The sequence below is a fragment of the Ambystoma mexicanum genome, chromosome 7p (genome assembly GCF_040938575.1).
Source record: "Ambystoma mexicanum isolate Mex_15411 chromosome 7p, UKY_AmexF1_1, whole genome shotgun sequence".
Classification (NCBI taxonomy): Eukaryota; Metazoa; Chordata; class Amphibia; order Caudata; family Ambystomatidae; genus Ambystoma; species Ambystoma mexicanum.
The window spans coordinates 469,571,537-469,585,541 of record NC_090939.1 but is presented as its reverse complement, the minus strand read 5'-3'; the positions used below and the strand labels follow the sequence as shown (position 1 = coordinate 469,585,541).

The following is a 14,005-nucleotide window of genomic DNA, read 5'->3' as shown; positions in this document are numbered from 1 at the left end:
GTGCACTCTCAAATTATGTAGTCAAACTATGTGGTCACCCAGTTAGCCATGATTTTATTGAAACTAGATCATTAGAGTGCATTATTACTCTGGCTACTAAGATCTATGTAGTGCAAAATCCTACAATTTCTAAAGAAATATTAAAACAGATGCCTGCGCTAGCCACTATTTAACTGGTTGTGGTGAAGATAATTTGTCTGTTAAAGGGAGAGCCAATGAATTACTGCTATGTGGTTATGGGCTCCATCACCAAGAAGGCCCTCTATCCAGGGTTAAAAGAATAGTCCTCAATCCAAAAACTACTTACCCAACCTAAACAGAGACTTGCATTAGTCTGTGATACTTATATTATAGGCCTATCTTGGGCTATGGGTATACTCCCCACCAGGTCAGGATAATCAAAACCCAGGCCCTAGTTCTCAGATGAATCTTGATCAGAATTTTCCCTGGAAAGGAACCAATCGCCTCTTTGTTGAACCAACTACCAAAACAATCCTCCTCCTAGGTTCTAGGATAATAGACCTCAATACCAGAGTGGGTGGAGGCCAAGCAATACATATAGAAATTGCCCTATATTCTCCTGTGGGGGAAGTCAGTTAAGCTCCTGGGAAGGAATCTAGGTATGAACAAATACCTGGTCCATATAACCCAGCAGGGGAAAAGGTCCTCTCACCTGTTGCGACAAGTGAAGCAATTGACAGAGCGCACTGGTCAAATCGAAATGGGCCCAAAGGGCACCTCCTAGTACTAATGATCCTCGAGGCACTCCACAAAATAAATCAAGCGTTCAAAGGGCAGCTTGACAAGATGAAAATATACCAAACAAAAACACTCTGTGGAAAGAAGAAAGTGAGGTTATGAGTGAAGGATTCACCAAAACAGGAAGCTTTGTTTATTATCCAGAAAAAGACCCACGAGTTTACTGAGAAACAGGTAAAATCAAGAGTTACGCCTCTATATCTGTTGATACAAAACAAAGCCAAAACATGTACGTCATTTTCAGGAGGAGAAACATTTGACAATCGCCTTTTAGAAGGAGGAAATCTTGTGAGATACACAACAGGAGGTCTTTTCTTTCAAAAGTGGATAGACATCCCAAAAAGAAAAAAGAAAAAAGGAGCGGAGCATAGCGAGGAAGCATTCACAAGCCCGATGAAGGGAATGAGATTAGACAAGAAACCTCTGGAGATGGATCCTATCCAGAGACAAACAATGAAAGAACCTTCCTTTCCAAAGGATTCTTGAGACTTCACTCCTAGATGGGGCAGTGGGATGCTAAAGCTGCACTCTTCCCAATTTCAAAATACATTTTTATTCCTTCCCCCCCCCCACCGAGTCCTTAACCAAACTACCTGAGCTTGATTTTAGAGAACATACCAATATCTTTATAACGAAAGGTCAAGTTCACGAAACTGCCGCCATCAACAATATTCTGAATAACCCACTAATTCATACTATCTTTCTACATTGGAAATAGTAGTTTGGGGACAAAGGGGCGTATTAAAGTGTGCTGGTGTGGTAAACTTTTGCTAAATCGATGACAGCCAGCATTTAGAGGTGATAGAATTACCACCAGATTTACTGCTCTATTCCGATTTTACCTCCATCAAGGTCAATCCTTCACTTCCATGACAAAAAGGGGTGGATTTACCACAGGCAGAAATATCACCCGCGGTTACTCTGGCAAATAAATAATGGATCCCAAAGAGGAGGGATTAACTGCATCATGCCGCCACTTGTAATCTGGTAATAAATCTGGTGGTTATAAGAGTAATAGTTTGGTGGTATTTCTGTGGAAATACTGCTTGAATATTGTCAAACTCCGAATGAGGCCCGATGTGAAGTATTGGCTCACAGATACTAGGTTTTAAGGGGTGTGCATTTCACAGGAAGTACTCCACACCTTGGACAAAGGGAGGAGCGAGACTGATTGCATGGCTCTTAATAACTTTCATGGGGAATTGCGCAGTTTTGTTGAGAAACACATTTTTGTGAATAGGGCGACAACAGGATTAATGCTAAAACTATGGCCACTCCAGCACAGACATCCAGTTACAGCATCCTTTATTCCTCACCACGCAACCCCAGGTGATACCCCTCACTGCCTGGTGGGCTAAGCGAGAGAGGGATGTTGCACTCCTCTGCAACACTGAGACTTACAATGTCCTACCTGTAAGCGATATTCAATCAACACTACAGCCAAGTCAATGCCTAGTCTGGGATGCTGAGGAAAATCCTTATTAATGTATTTTATGTCTAGTTCAGTACTCTGGATGACCACCCTTGTATAACACCCCCCTCTTAGAATCCCCCTGACCCCACTGAGCCACGAAGTAGGTTTGTTTTGCAAATTAAAAGGTTTGAGAATTTAAACAATATATATATATATCACACTTTATAATAAATTAATATCTGATAGTACACTTAGACATATGATGTTGATCAACAATGGGTAATCTGGCACTAGCACACTTCTTTACAATCAATGAGGAGTTAGTATAGGATGGATAAAGTAGCAAAAATACTTTTATGATTTCAAGGAAAAAGCAATGAGGAATAAAATGCAGTACAGAAATACTTATATGATTTTAGCAAAAGATAAGATAATCACTTTTTCTCTGGCAATTCACCCCCCTCCCCTATGCAATGTAAGAAATGGAAGGAGATGGAAAGAGGAGCACACAGTTCTCAGGAAGGCAAGCAAATACAATACGAAATTCAGTTCCCCCCCAGCAAGCTTAGAGGAAACAGGTAGGAGTTTGAAACACAGGCCCAAAATGCTTTTTAAATGTGATGGCAATGGATGGGAAAATGTGCCAATGATTTTAATTCCCTCTAGAGATTCAGGGTGAGTGGGAGATGCGTGTTGGTATTAGTTCAGGCTCACTTTAGCAATGCTCTATGCGTTATTACCAAGTTGCAACGGATTTTAACAAAAGAAAGAATGGAGTTGCTATTTTGACAAGTGGAGAAATTGAGCCAAAATCGCAAATCGCGGTAAATTTCGCGAGTGCGTAAATCGTGATTGTGGAAAAAGTATAAGGAGTAGGAAGTCGGTTCTAGGTTCGTTGGAAAGCCTAGATTCGTTCCTAGCCCAAACGGTTCCAGAGATACGGACGATTAAATAAAGGTAGTTTTTCCGATTTAAAGTAAACTCAAAATGACAGGTGACAGCTTGCAGCTTCAGAATTGACAGGTGACAGTTGTGCAGCTTTAAAAATGACAGATGACACGATTTCTAGGAGGCAGTTCTACTTAGGTTAAAATAGTTTGGATTAGATTATTTTAACTAAGAGATTGGTTCTGCACAGTTCTGCTAGGTACTCACAATATAAATTTGAACTAGGCCTCGTCACGGATCTGGTCAACACGTCCGGCTGCGGTTCTGTCTGCTCGGCCGGTCAATCAGGCACCGGTTCTGCTCACAGCGATCTGGGTCAGCTCTGCTCTGCTGGTCCAGCCTCTCTGGATTCAGCGGCCTCTGGTTCTGGATACTGCTCTGCTTTCCGGTCCGGATCAAGTGGATTCTGGATGTAACACTGCTTTCTGGGTACTGGCAAGAGTTATTGGCAAAAGAATTCAGACAGCTCGCCCGGCTGTGGAATAGTTTGCAAATGATTTTGAGGCCTGCTGAAGAGGATTCAGCTGGTGGATTCAGGCCTCTCTGCTACAAATTCTGGAGTTAATTTCTGCTACAGGTTCTGGAGATTGATGGATTTGAAGTCTGGATCTCTGGATGTGAAGTCGTCGGTCAGCATGCTCCGCAGCAAATGGAATTGACTGTGTCTACCTGTCCCAGCAGTCTCTTTTTATGTGTTTTGGAAATGGGTGTGTGCCTGGGCCTAGCCAAGCCTGCCCCTCTCTACTTGTCATTGGGCCAATTCTCCCCTCTCCCATGATTGGGTGAAGGAAATGGATTGTCATCATGATGAGGTCTGTTTATGGGTCAGAGGATCCTCCCCTGGTCAGTTTGCCCACAAATCTATATTTGATTCAAATACATCTTTCCCAGATATACAATTTGTTGAAATTACATGTGCACATTATATATTCCTTATGGTCCATGTTTGTCCGCCTCTGATCTTCCTGGGGGCTTGCATTCAAATATGACAACATTTTGCGCTTTTTAACTGGTTTTGCAATATCGGACATTTACCCAAAATTACACACATGTGCGCAAGGAGTATGGAAATTAATTGATGAAGTGTCAGATTTTTAACATGCAGACATTTGGAGTGAGACCCTGTTGTCCGCTAGCAACCCCCCAGAATACACCACAGGGTCCTAACGCCTCTCAAAATGTTCACACACAAAAATAATGAGATTACTTAGATAACTCATAGTGCGGACTTGTCAGAATTATATATCTTTTTAAAATTATGCCCTGGTCAAAAAGGGGTGTGGCTTCCCACATCACAGGGTGGGGAATAACTGGTTTATCCACTTCCCCCAAGCTCAGCTGCTAGCAGAGGCACTGCCCTCCCAGTTTCCCCTAAGAGGAAGCCACTTTACAACGCCCCCAATATAACATTTGCCTGAGTCAAGGGAGTTGCATTGTTCTGTTCCTTCCAGTTCCCAGGTGCTCCACCCCTAATCTAATCAGAGAGGTGACAACTCCTTTTGGCAAGGGGCAGCAGGATGCAGCTAGGCCTGGGAAGAGTGGCTGAACAGGTTTCTCCTGTCGGTGGTAGTTGTCAGGCAGAATCCAGTTTCACTAAGCCAGGTTTCAGCTAAATGTCACTTTTTGTTCCCAGTTTTCTACATTCAAATCAAACTGACAATTTGTACCTATACATTAAATAATTACTTCCTTCAAGTCATTTCAGAATATGGTTTTACATTCTTCCACCTCTTAGCAAGTCTTTCCTTGGTCTGGTTTTGTTTCATTTGTGCAGTTTTACACAAAAGTCTGGTGGTTTTAAAACGCCGGCTTTCTGATAGTGGTGAGTACTGGTAATGCAACCATTTTTGGGATTAAGAAAATGAATTCTCCACAGTTCTGAGTTGCTTTTTTGGCAATCAGCATTGCCATTCCCAATGGTTTCAGGCTACTGTGTGTGTAGCCCAATGGTGGTTTTAGGCAGTGCCCTCCTGTGCTCACAACATAGGCAAAAATGGGTGGCAGCCTATTCTTCATGTTTTCCCTGTGCACTCTCTGGGGAGTTCTGGCCATCATGATGTTTTCCATGCCAGTACTGCACAGTTTTATTGTAGGGCTTGGATGCATGGGTAAAAACATCCCACAAGCCCGAGTATATGAGGTCAGTAATTGCCATGCTGTGAGTTGCTTGGCATTTGACCGCAAGTCCTGGCTTACTGTGTGGGCAAAATGACATTCTTTGGCAAAACCTTGCATAGTAGCTATTAAGATTTTGCAAAACCTGGCATAATGTGTGAGAACCTGGCTCATTATGGCAATATCTGGCAAATGATGTACCTATGAATAGGATCATAATATCTGGTAAATGGTTATAGTGCCTGGCAATATGATGCCAATCCGTCACCAACGGTGGCCATACTTGCCATGCTATGGGACCACATGGCTACACGATAACAATTACTGTTACATTCTAACACAACCCTGAACATGCTGGCAGTATCGGGACATATAATGGCATTAACCAGAATGCCTGGTCAATCATGGGAGGGCCTGGACATATATGGCAAAACCTGACATATGGTACCTGAAATGATGGAGGTTACCGGAACATTATGGGAGCAATGCCTGTCAATGTGCAAGTACTTTGGCATTCCATGGGAAAAACTCTTATATTAGGGTATTACTGTCCATGTGACGTAAATAGATTAGTGGAACAGCTGCCAAATGATTGCCTTTCCTTGACATCTACTGGCAAATGACACGAGTATCTGGAAATATGAACCGTCAACCAAATGGAGTGTCTGGGCACCTCAAAGCAATATTTGGCAAAAACAAACAAAAACGGTTTTGTTACAAAATACAGATTTGTTTTTAAATTCACCATTTGTGCATTCACAATTGGGTTTCAGTACCGGATGGTTGAGTGTTTATTGACAATCACACTTGTCCAAGCAGGTACATGTGAAAATGGCTGCTGCATTTTACAATATGGGTGCACTGTGTTGACCTGAACATCATAAAAGTGTGAAAAGGAAAAGTAAATGTCATCAAATACAAGACCTTAAGTTAATGCCTCCAATCTGTATTACATTGGCCCGGGCTATTATCCTGCTGAGGATTGATTATTGCAATGCACTCATAGCTGGTGCAAGTAAAAACTGCCTACATAGACTTCAAGTCTTACAAAAGTATGCCAGTCACAGGTCCCTTATAGAGCTCACATTTCCAGCATCAGGAAGGATGTGCATTGGCTGCCCAAATACAGTTCAATGTGACTAACCTAAATGTCTTGACAGCAAAGCCCTGGTTGATCTTCCGGAACACTCGGTCATTTATGATCCCAAGAGGGTACTAGGATCTTGTAACACTAATCTTCTGTGTTGTCCTAGATTTAAATGGAATAAAGGAAAAGGTAGATCCTTCCCAGTCCGGGCAGATCAAATTTGGAATGCTGGATCGCTGAATATATGGCAGGAGGAGAATTGCCCCTCCTTTCGTAAACTGCCTTGCTCAATTAAACTGTGTGCATTTTGCTCACAGAATAACCTTTTCTTCTGTCTCGACTTTGATGTTTGTGTCCTGTGTGTCCATGTAAGCCCCGATGCCTGCAGGCTTTCGGCGCATTATAAATATATAAAGAAAATAAATCTACTCGTGGTTTCCCTGAGTTCCTGAGCACGGTTGGTCAGTTTACACTCTGTCCCATTATACTGCACTTGATATGCATCCTCAGCCACAGGTGTGTGCTCTGTCGAATGCTACACTGCCACCTGAAGGCAAACAGGGGTAAATCACACCATGAAAAAGAGGCATTGATTTTGGTGTACACAGAAGATAAATGTGGAAGCGGAATGCAAATAAACAAGAGTCCTGTGTATACTCATTTCTAAGATAATGACTATGTTTTACAGAAAAATGCTGCACACCTAAAAGTACTTCCTTTACAGAAACCTACTTGCCCATTAGGTACATTTCTATCACAGGGAGCGGGGGGGCGCAGCGGCGAGTGGACGACACCAGGATTAGAAAGAGTGTGTGGTTGCACAGAACACAGCGACAGGGGCTAGACTAATGGCTCAAGAGGCTCACAATTAACACAGTTCACATAGCGTATACTCTTATAGCGTGAAAATATTTTAATGAATGGGAAGGAAGACAAAATGGAACTCTCCTAGACCAAGGGCTCGAAGTGTACAATAAACATAGTAGAACTATGTTTCTTCCTGGCCTGCTCGGCACAATCCCCATAGCCCCTAGCTCCCGCCCCCACTGTGTTTGACTACTGTGCTACAAAGACTGGAAGAAACATGCACCGTCATACAACCTACCCTTTTGGATCACTCACCGTTCACACCTTAACAGACATGCCAAAGACTAAAACCACCCCTCCCACTCATTACCCACACACAGCTGTGCCTGCATCATGTGTAGATGAATCTGTTGCTCGAATGCAGAGGACAAATGATCATCACTGTGGGGACAATGCCCCAAGCAGGCTACTGAAATAATAGCAAGGTATGGATCTGGCAGGCCCGAAAGTAGCGAAACAAAGGCTATCATGGATCGCCTATGCAGACGACATCGTCTTGCTGGACCACACACACAAATAGGGCTACAACACCTCTTAACAGCTCTGGGGATATATGCAAAACACAAAGATCTGCAGATCAACCCCACTAAATCAAACATCAAATTCAAAAATCCACGAAAAGGGGAAGCAAGCTTCAATTGGTACTTAGATTGCCATAAAATTCCAGTTGCAACGGATGTGACATACTTGGGTTGTAAACTAAGAAGCTTTCCCAGCATGGGCCTGTTGACTACTGAATTTAGGAGCTCAAATGAAACAAATTCTCAACTACTACTGCAAATTCTCCCTGACTCCATTGGTGAAATTCTACATAGGAAAGATCATATCCTCCATTACCTATAGAATCAACACAAACACAATGAGAGAAAACATCAACTGGAATAGACTAGAGGGCAAACTATGGAAAGGGGTTCTCAATCTGCCCCCTTCGCTACCCTTCTCTGCACTGCGCTACGAGCTGGGTTTAGAGTCACTGAACTCCAAGATCGAGTGGAAAATGCTGTCCCTTATCTGGCAGATAGATCCGTGGAAAAAAACTCACTTTTAACCAAACATCATGGATCTGATACAGAATCCCTTGAACGTCAAAGAAGCCCCAAAAAGGTAAGACTGGATCCAAACTACTGACACAGTGAGGGGCTCGGACTTATATCAACCTTTATCCTTGCAAAATAAATCTAGAGGCTGGCATGCGACGTATCCAAGATAATTCCACAAACCTCAATGGAGAATGCACTTCCTAAGATTCCTAACGACGAGAGAGATACCACATATTAGACACACGGTTAACTACCCAGATAGTATCTATCCTTGGTCCATTATACAAGGAGTTCAAAATGTAAAACATATACTGATGGAGTGTGCTACAACAGAAGCAGTCAGAATCCTGAAGTTGACTAGATTCAGGATTAGCAGTTGGTCACTAAGAACCCACTCCTTCTGGGAAAGACTAGTGTTGAGATGCGGGTTAAGGCTCACGATAGAAGTCGTGAAGATTCTCAAAGACCCAAATCTACTCACGGAAAGAAAGAAAGGAGAAGACATAAAAACATGAAGTGAAGGGATGGCACACTGATTGTTCACACTCAATCTAAATCGTCAATTCAGAACTGAGACATGGACACTAACAGTCTGTCAAACAAAGCATTACCTAACTGTAAATAAGGATGTAATTAATTATTTTCTCAATTGAAATTCTACTTTGCCCTGTGATCGCAAAAAATGTGTAAAATACTAAATGTAATTAATCCTAAAAAGCTGTTTGTGGCAAAAAACATAATAAAAATAAAAAATAGCAAGGCAGGGGATGCAAGTTAACTCAACAGGATGTGAAATTCGAGCAGATCCAGCAGGGCCGAGTTTCAATTCTACAGTAAGGGGGCAGAAAATAAAACATGTGCCCTGCACCTGCCATCCAGGGACGGCTGTCGGTTGACAAAAAGAAAGGGGAAGATGGTGGATATAACCAAAAAGTAGAGGAGCATCGTAGCCTTTAGTTCCCACTCACTTCGACCTCTGTCTGCATAAGCCTGTACAACATCACATTTTCCGAACAGGTATTTTGGGGACATGCTCCCAATGACCTGGGAAACATGAGTGGAAGGAATGCGCTTCCCAACAGCCTATTTTAAAGGTAGAGTGGGTTCTCGCAAAGATGTGTACAAAAGGTTAGCCTGTTGTACCCTTCTCCTTGCACAGATGGGTGTGTGGTGGTTGCTTGCGTCTCCTAGATGTTTCCATCATCAATGTCCATCTTGTCCAGGGGTGGAAAAGCTCCTTTACTTCAGAGAGATGCACATGAAAAACTCATATCTGGACGCCCCACAGCGCCTAAATTACAGTTATTTTTGGTATCCTTAGATCGGGCCCATTCGTTCTAGAGCAAATAGAGCATGTGAGGGGTGATGGTCGGAGATGTCATGGGCTTAATTATAGGGGGGATTTTGCCCCCCCCATCTTTGGTGGGAGGGCCGGTGGGCCGCATTGTGGCTGCCGCATTCATTGATCATGTAATTGGACAGCGCAAGCCTGGCTGAGGTGCCCAGCCAGGCTCGAGCTGTCTCATTACATAATGCTGAGCTCAGCTCAGCTGTGTGTATGTTTGTTGGAGGGCTGGGATGCGGGCTGACCCTAGTGAGGGGTCACTTTTGGGCAATCACATTTGAGGTCAGGGGAGTATCCAGCATTGCAAGAGTGGGAGGTGAGGTGAGCCACAAAATGCAGTGTGTGTAATAGTCTCATTCACAAACCCAAACTGCCCACCCCTGCCCCAATCTACTTTTTTGGTAACATCAGTGGCAGATGGCAATTTTACACATAAAAAAAATAAAACGGCAGGATAATTGCAGATGCAGCAAACTCCTCTATTAGAGCTCTGTCCAGGCGCTCTGGGGCAAAATACATGGAAACCTCCTAATTTGCATATGAATTGATATGATAATACCCAGAGGTTTCTAAGCGCGGACTCGGGGATCGAAGTTGTGTCGCTCTGTGTCGTTTTGCTTCCAAGGCGAGCACGTTGGCGCTGAGCTATCCTCCCGAGAGGATGCACCAACAGAAGTGACTTCACAGAAAAAGGACATTGCTAGGAGCATCAACACTCTTCGATACTTGGAGGGACCACAGTAGTGACATTAGAATAAGTTGCCATGAGTAAGCAAAGTCCAAATAAGTTTGTGGTACAAAATACCTAAAATACACTATTATATATGGAGCAACTCTATAGTCATTAGGCGTTGTTATTATAATAGTATGATATATTAACATAAGTTTTGAAGTGAATCAGAATCACGTACAGAGCAACTGTGCACATCTTCCCAGGTGTAGTTGATATAGAGATGTATTAAGATTTTACTTTACATTTCATGTGCTTACATAAATATTTATAGCAGTGCTTTGGAAGCAAACCACACTACATAATAAGCTAGCCTTTCATAGGTAACTAATTGTACACTACAGACATTGTCATAGAACTATGTTGAAGAATGAGAGTATGGCTTTAGTTTTACTCGCCCCATCCTGCATGCAAAGTCACAATAGTATCATGCAGATTTAACGTGAGCCTAACAAATCCCCCTTGGGTTTTAAAGCCATAGTCATTATTTCATAAAGCACGCAACATTATGCACCCTTCTCACTTCTAATCACTACCTCCCATACACATTTCTAAAGGGACAAAAGTCCCTGCTAATAGTCGCCCCCTCCCTCCCATCAGTACCTAATGGCTCACAGTGTAATGCTCTGTTGGCACAGAGAAACTGTGGACCCTCTGCTTCCCATAGCTCCTTGGGACATTGTCTTGGCAGCTGGACACCTCTAACATTCGGAAAGGGTAAGGTGTCCTGCTGCCAGTTCAATAAGCCTGCTGAGTAGGAATTGCTCGGCACACATTGTCCTGCCAGGGGGACACATTTCCCGTTGGGCACCCTCTTTGGAAGTGCCGAACTGGAGTGCCGTCCCACTAACAAATGTCCCGGTCTGGCCTCCCATTCAGTAGGCTAGTCCCTGGGGGTCATCTGAACACAGGAAAACATACCTTAATTTTAATGAGTCAGAATGTTGCAAGTAATTAATGAAATCAGAATAAGCAACCTAATGTGCAGTTTTAAAATCGTGCAGGCATCCATTTTGTATTAGAAGCAGTGGCTGGCGCTCAAGTCCTGGCAGTTTAAGCTGCTACAGTGAAGCGGGGCGCTGCATCGCGGTGAGCCGGAAGAGTTGGAGGCGTGGAGGAGAGCGAGAGAGGACTCACCGTGGAAGGAGGGGCTTCCGTGTGGTGAAGGAAGAAACGGGAAAGCAGGTAAGGAGCTGCGAGGGGCTCAGACAGCCGCGGCCCTTACCCAACAGACGACCCGGGCCGGCAGAGGGTGAAAGAAGGTGCGGTGAGCAGAGCACGTGATCGGGGCTGCCAGGGTGAAAAACGTTAGTGTACAGCTTACAGTACACGCGGAACAAGGCAATTACTGAAACGGCAACGCACCTCTCACTACGCGGGCTCACTCCCGGGAGGGAAGTGCAGGGCCCCTACGGATCAGCCACCACTGCCGAGGCACCCCCAAGATTGGGCAGACGCTTGGCATTTGACAAATGCAGGGGTTATAGCGCCTGCACAAGCAAACATCAAAGTGTCATACGTACACCTGGAGAGCAAGCACGAGCATTCGCGGCACGTGCCAGAGACGGTGATAGGATTATCTGTCGCCAACCCATTAAGTGCAGAGCTAGAAGTGGCAGTTGATTTTTGTCACAGTTTTGGCACTTTTGGTTGGCTGTACTAGATGCTTCTCGTACAGCAGCTGAGCGATGGCGTTTTAAGGGTCCGACATAGCACACGATAAAAAAACGGGTCAAATATGTCAGCCTTTGCAGAAGGTGCTGCCACACGAGGCGTGCCTGGGCATGGGGGGCGCGGGTCCTCGTCTGGGAAATTCACGGACTCGGGTCACAACCCGGGATTTTGTTGTCCGGGCAAGAGTGCACGAGTTCTCCCCTGCCTTTCATGTCACTATTTGTTTAATAATAGGGTATTTCACTCTCTGAAATCTCTCCTTTGAAATGCAAATGGTTCAATGATATTGCGATACCATAACTGGATTGGAGGGCGGTTTGATTTGTGTAAAATCATGCAATAGACACAGAAATCTAAATGTCATCCTCAACCCTGTGACAACAAATGACAAACCGGACTGGAGATGGGACACCCTATTTTCGAGATTGCCACATCTTTTTCCTGGCCTGGTCTGCAGGCATCACGGCGACTGGCATCTGGAAGCCACCAGCTATGGGGATAGCAGACGGGAAAGGGAAGAACAGAGCGAAGGGTGAGCGCTGGGAACATTAATGTCCTACCTGTCTGGCTCCCCAGCCACCTTGAGGACGTGACCGCGGATCAAGGGAATTTGCAACTAGCTCGAGACCCGACTGATGGACTTCTCATCCCGGGACTGGGTGCATGCCGAGGGGAGGGCTTAGGGGAGGAAGCGTGGAAGCTGCGCCTCCGAGTCTGCTCCTCATCTGCTTTAAATGCAGGCACAGCCCGCTGCTCGGCGGGGCGGGGCTAACTCCTGGTATGGGAGGGAGTGTGCCCTCCCACGGAGGAGGTTGCAGGCAGAAGGCAACACTTACCTGCCGTGACGCTCAGCCAGGGCTCCGTGAAATGGGCGCACCAGCAAGAGCCTGCCCAGCGTATGATCTGGGAGAGCAGAGAATTTACGTTTAAAGAATTATTAACTTGGCGGCAGCAGCAACATCAACAAACGCGCAGAGAAAGAGGACAAACCAAAGACTGGGGTCTGTTTTAGATGGCCCACGCCTCCAACGATTAGCATCTTTCTCAAAAGAAACACCCTCGGAATTGGGGTGACATATGATTCAGCCTCCTGGGCTAAAGGGGAGGGGTCGACAGGGCAATGGGCCCACCCGTGACCAGCTTTCAATACTGTCATCCACCCCCCTAGACCCCCTAAAAGGCTAGCCCCGCCCCTGCTGGTCGCCCGCACGCTGTTAACCTCCGTTATACCTCTGTGCTCCCCATACACCCCCTCTCTACATACTTCATCTTCTGTCCACCCCCTCCCGCCCCGTCACCTTCGCAAGCTCAGTCTGTTACTTACGGGGGCTGAGGCGGCTGCACGCTTCTCTCTCGCTTTCCAACGCCAGCCTACTGCAAATCTAGCCCCTCGCTGTCTCCCCCACGCCGCCTGCTGCAACCTGACAAAAAACACCAGTCACCTGACCCCGCCGCCGAGCTGTGTGTGCGCCCCCGCGCCGGCCCCCGCACGCAGTCTCCCAGGGTCTCCACCCACCGGAGACTGCGCGGCGGCGGCGGCGGCGGCCCACCTGCCAGGGCCCCCCACGCTCTCTCGCTGCCAGCAACAGCGTGCTTCCTGCAAAGAGCCCCCTCTTAACATAGTTGCCATTCCATGGGCCCCTCCATCACTGAAACTTGGTTCCCAGAAGTAAGTTCTTCTTTTAAACGTGTCGAATTCCATTAAGTCCCGTCCGAACTAAAATACTAATATGCCCCTACTGCATGCAGGCGTTATACCCGTGAACACATCAATACAAGAACAATTGGCAGCGTTTCGCTGCTTGCTATTAGCTTCCTAATAATAGTGGCCCAGCACTACGCGAAGTGCGAGACGGTGAAGTAAACGGTCGTTAATGCATTCTCATGAATAGGTTCAAACGTATGCTGAACGCCAAGGAAAGCTTCCCAACCGGAGAAAATCTGTGATCCTGGGCAAATGGCTCCATCTGAATTCAGCGTTTACAACTACTAGTGTGGAGTTATAGAATGCCTCACAGAGCAATGG

At 45.4% G+C, this 14,005-nt stretch overlaps 1 long non-coding RNA gene across 6 annotated transcripts in view; it reads right to left on the bottom strand.

The window, feature by feature from the left end:
- The window catches only part of LOC138526120 (uncharacterized), a 338,403-nt gene extending 324,979 nt beyond the window's left edge, over positions 1-13,424 (bottom strand). For 4 of the 6 annotated variants that reach the window (XR_011283489.1, XR_011283490.1, XR_011283493.1 and 1 more), the window contains exon 1: positions 12,540-12,703. This is a non-coding gene — a long non-coding RNA (uncharacterized lncRNA). Of the gene's footprint in view, positions 1-12,539; positions 12,715-13,303 lie in introns of those variants that run through there. The other 2 variants (XR_011283494.1, XR_011283491.1) reach the window with 2 other exon arrangements.
- Positions 13,425-14,005: the final 581 nt, after the last annotated feature.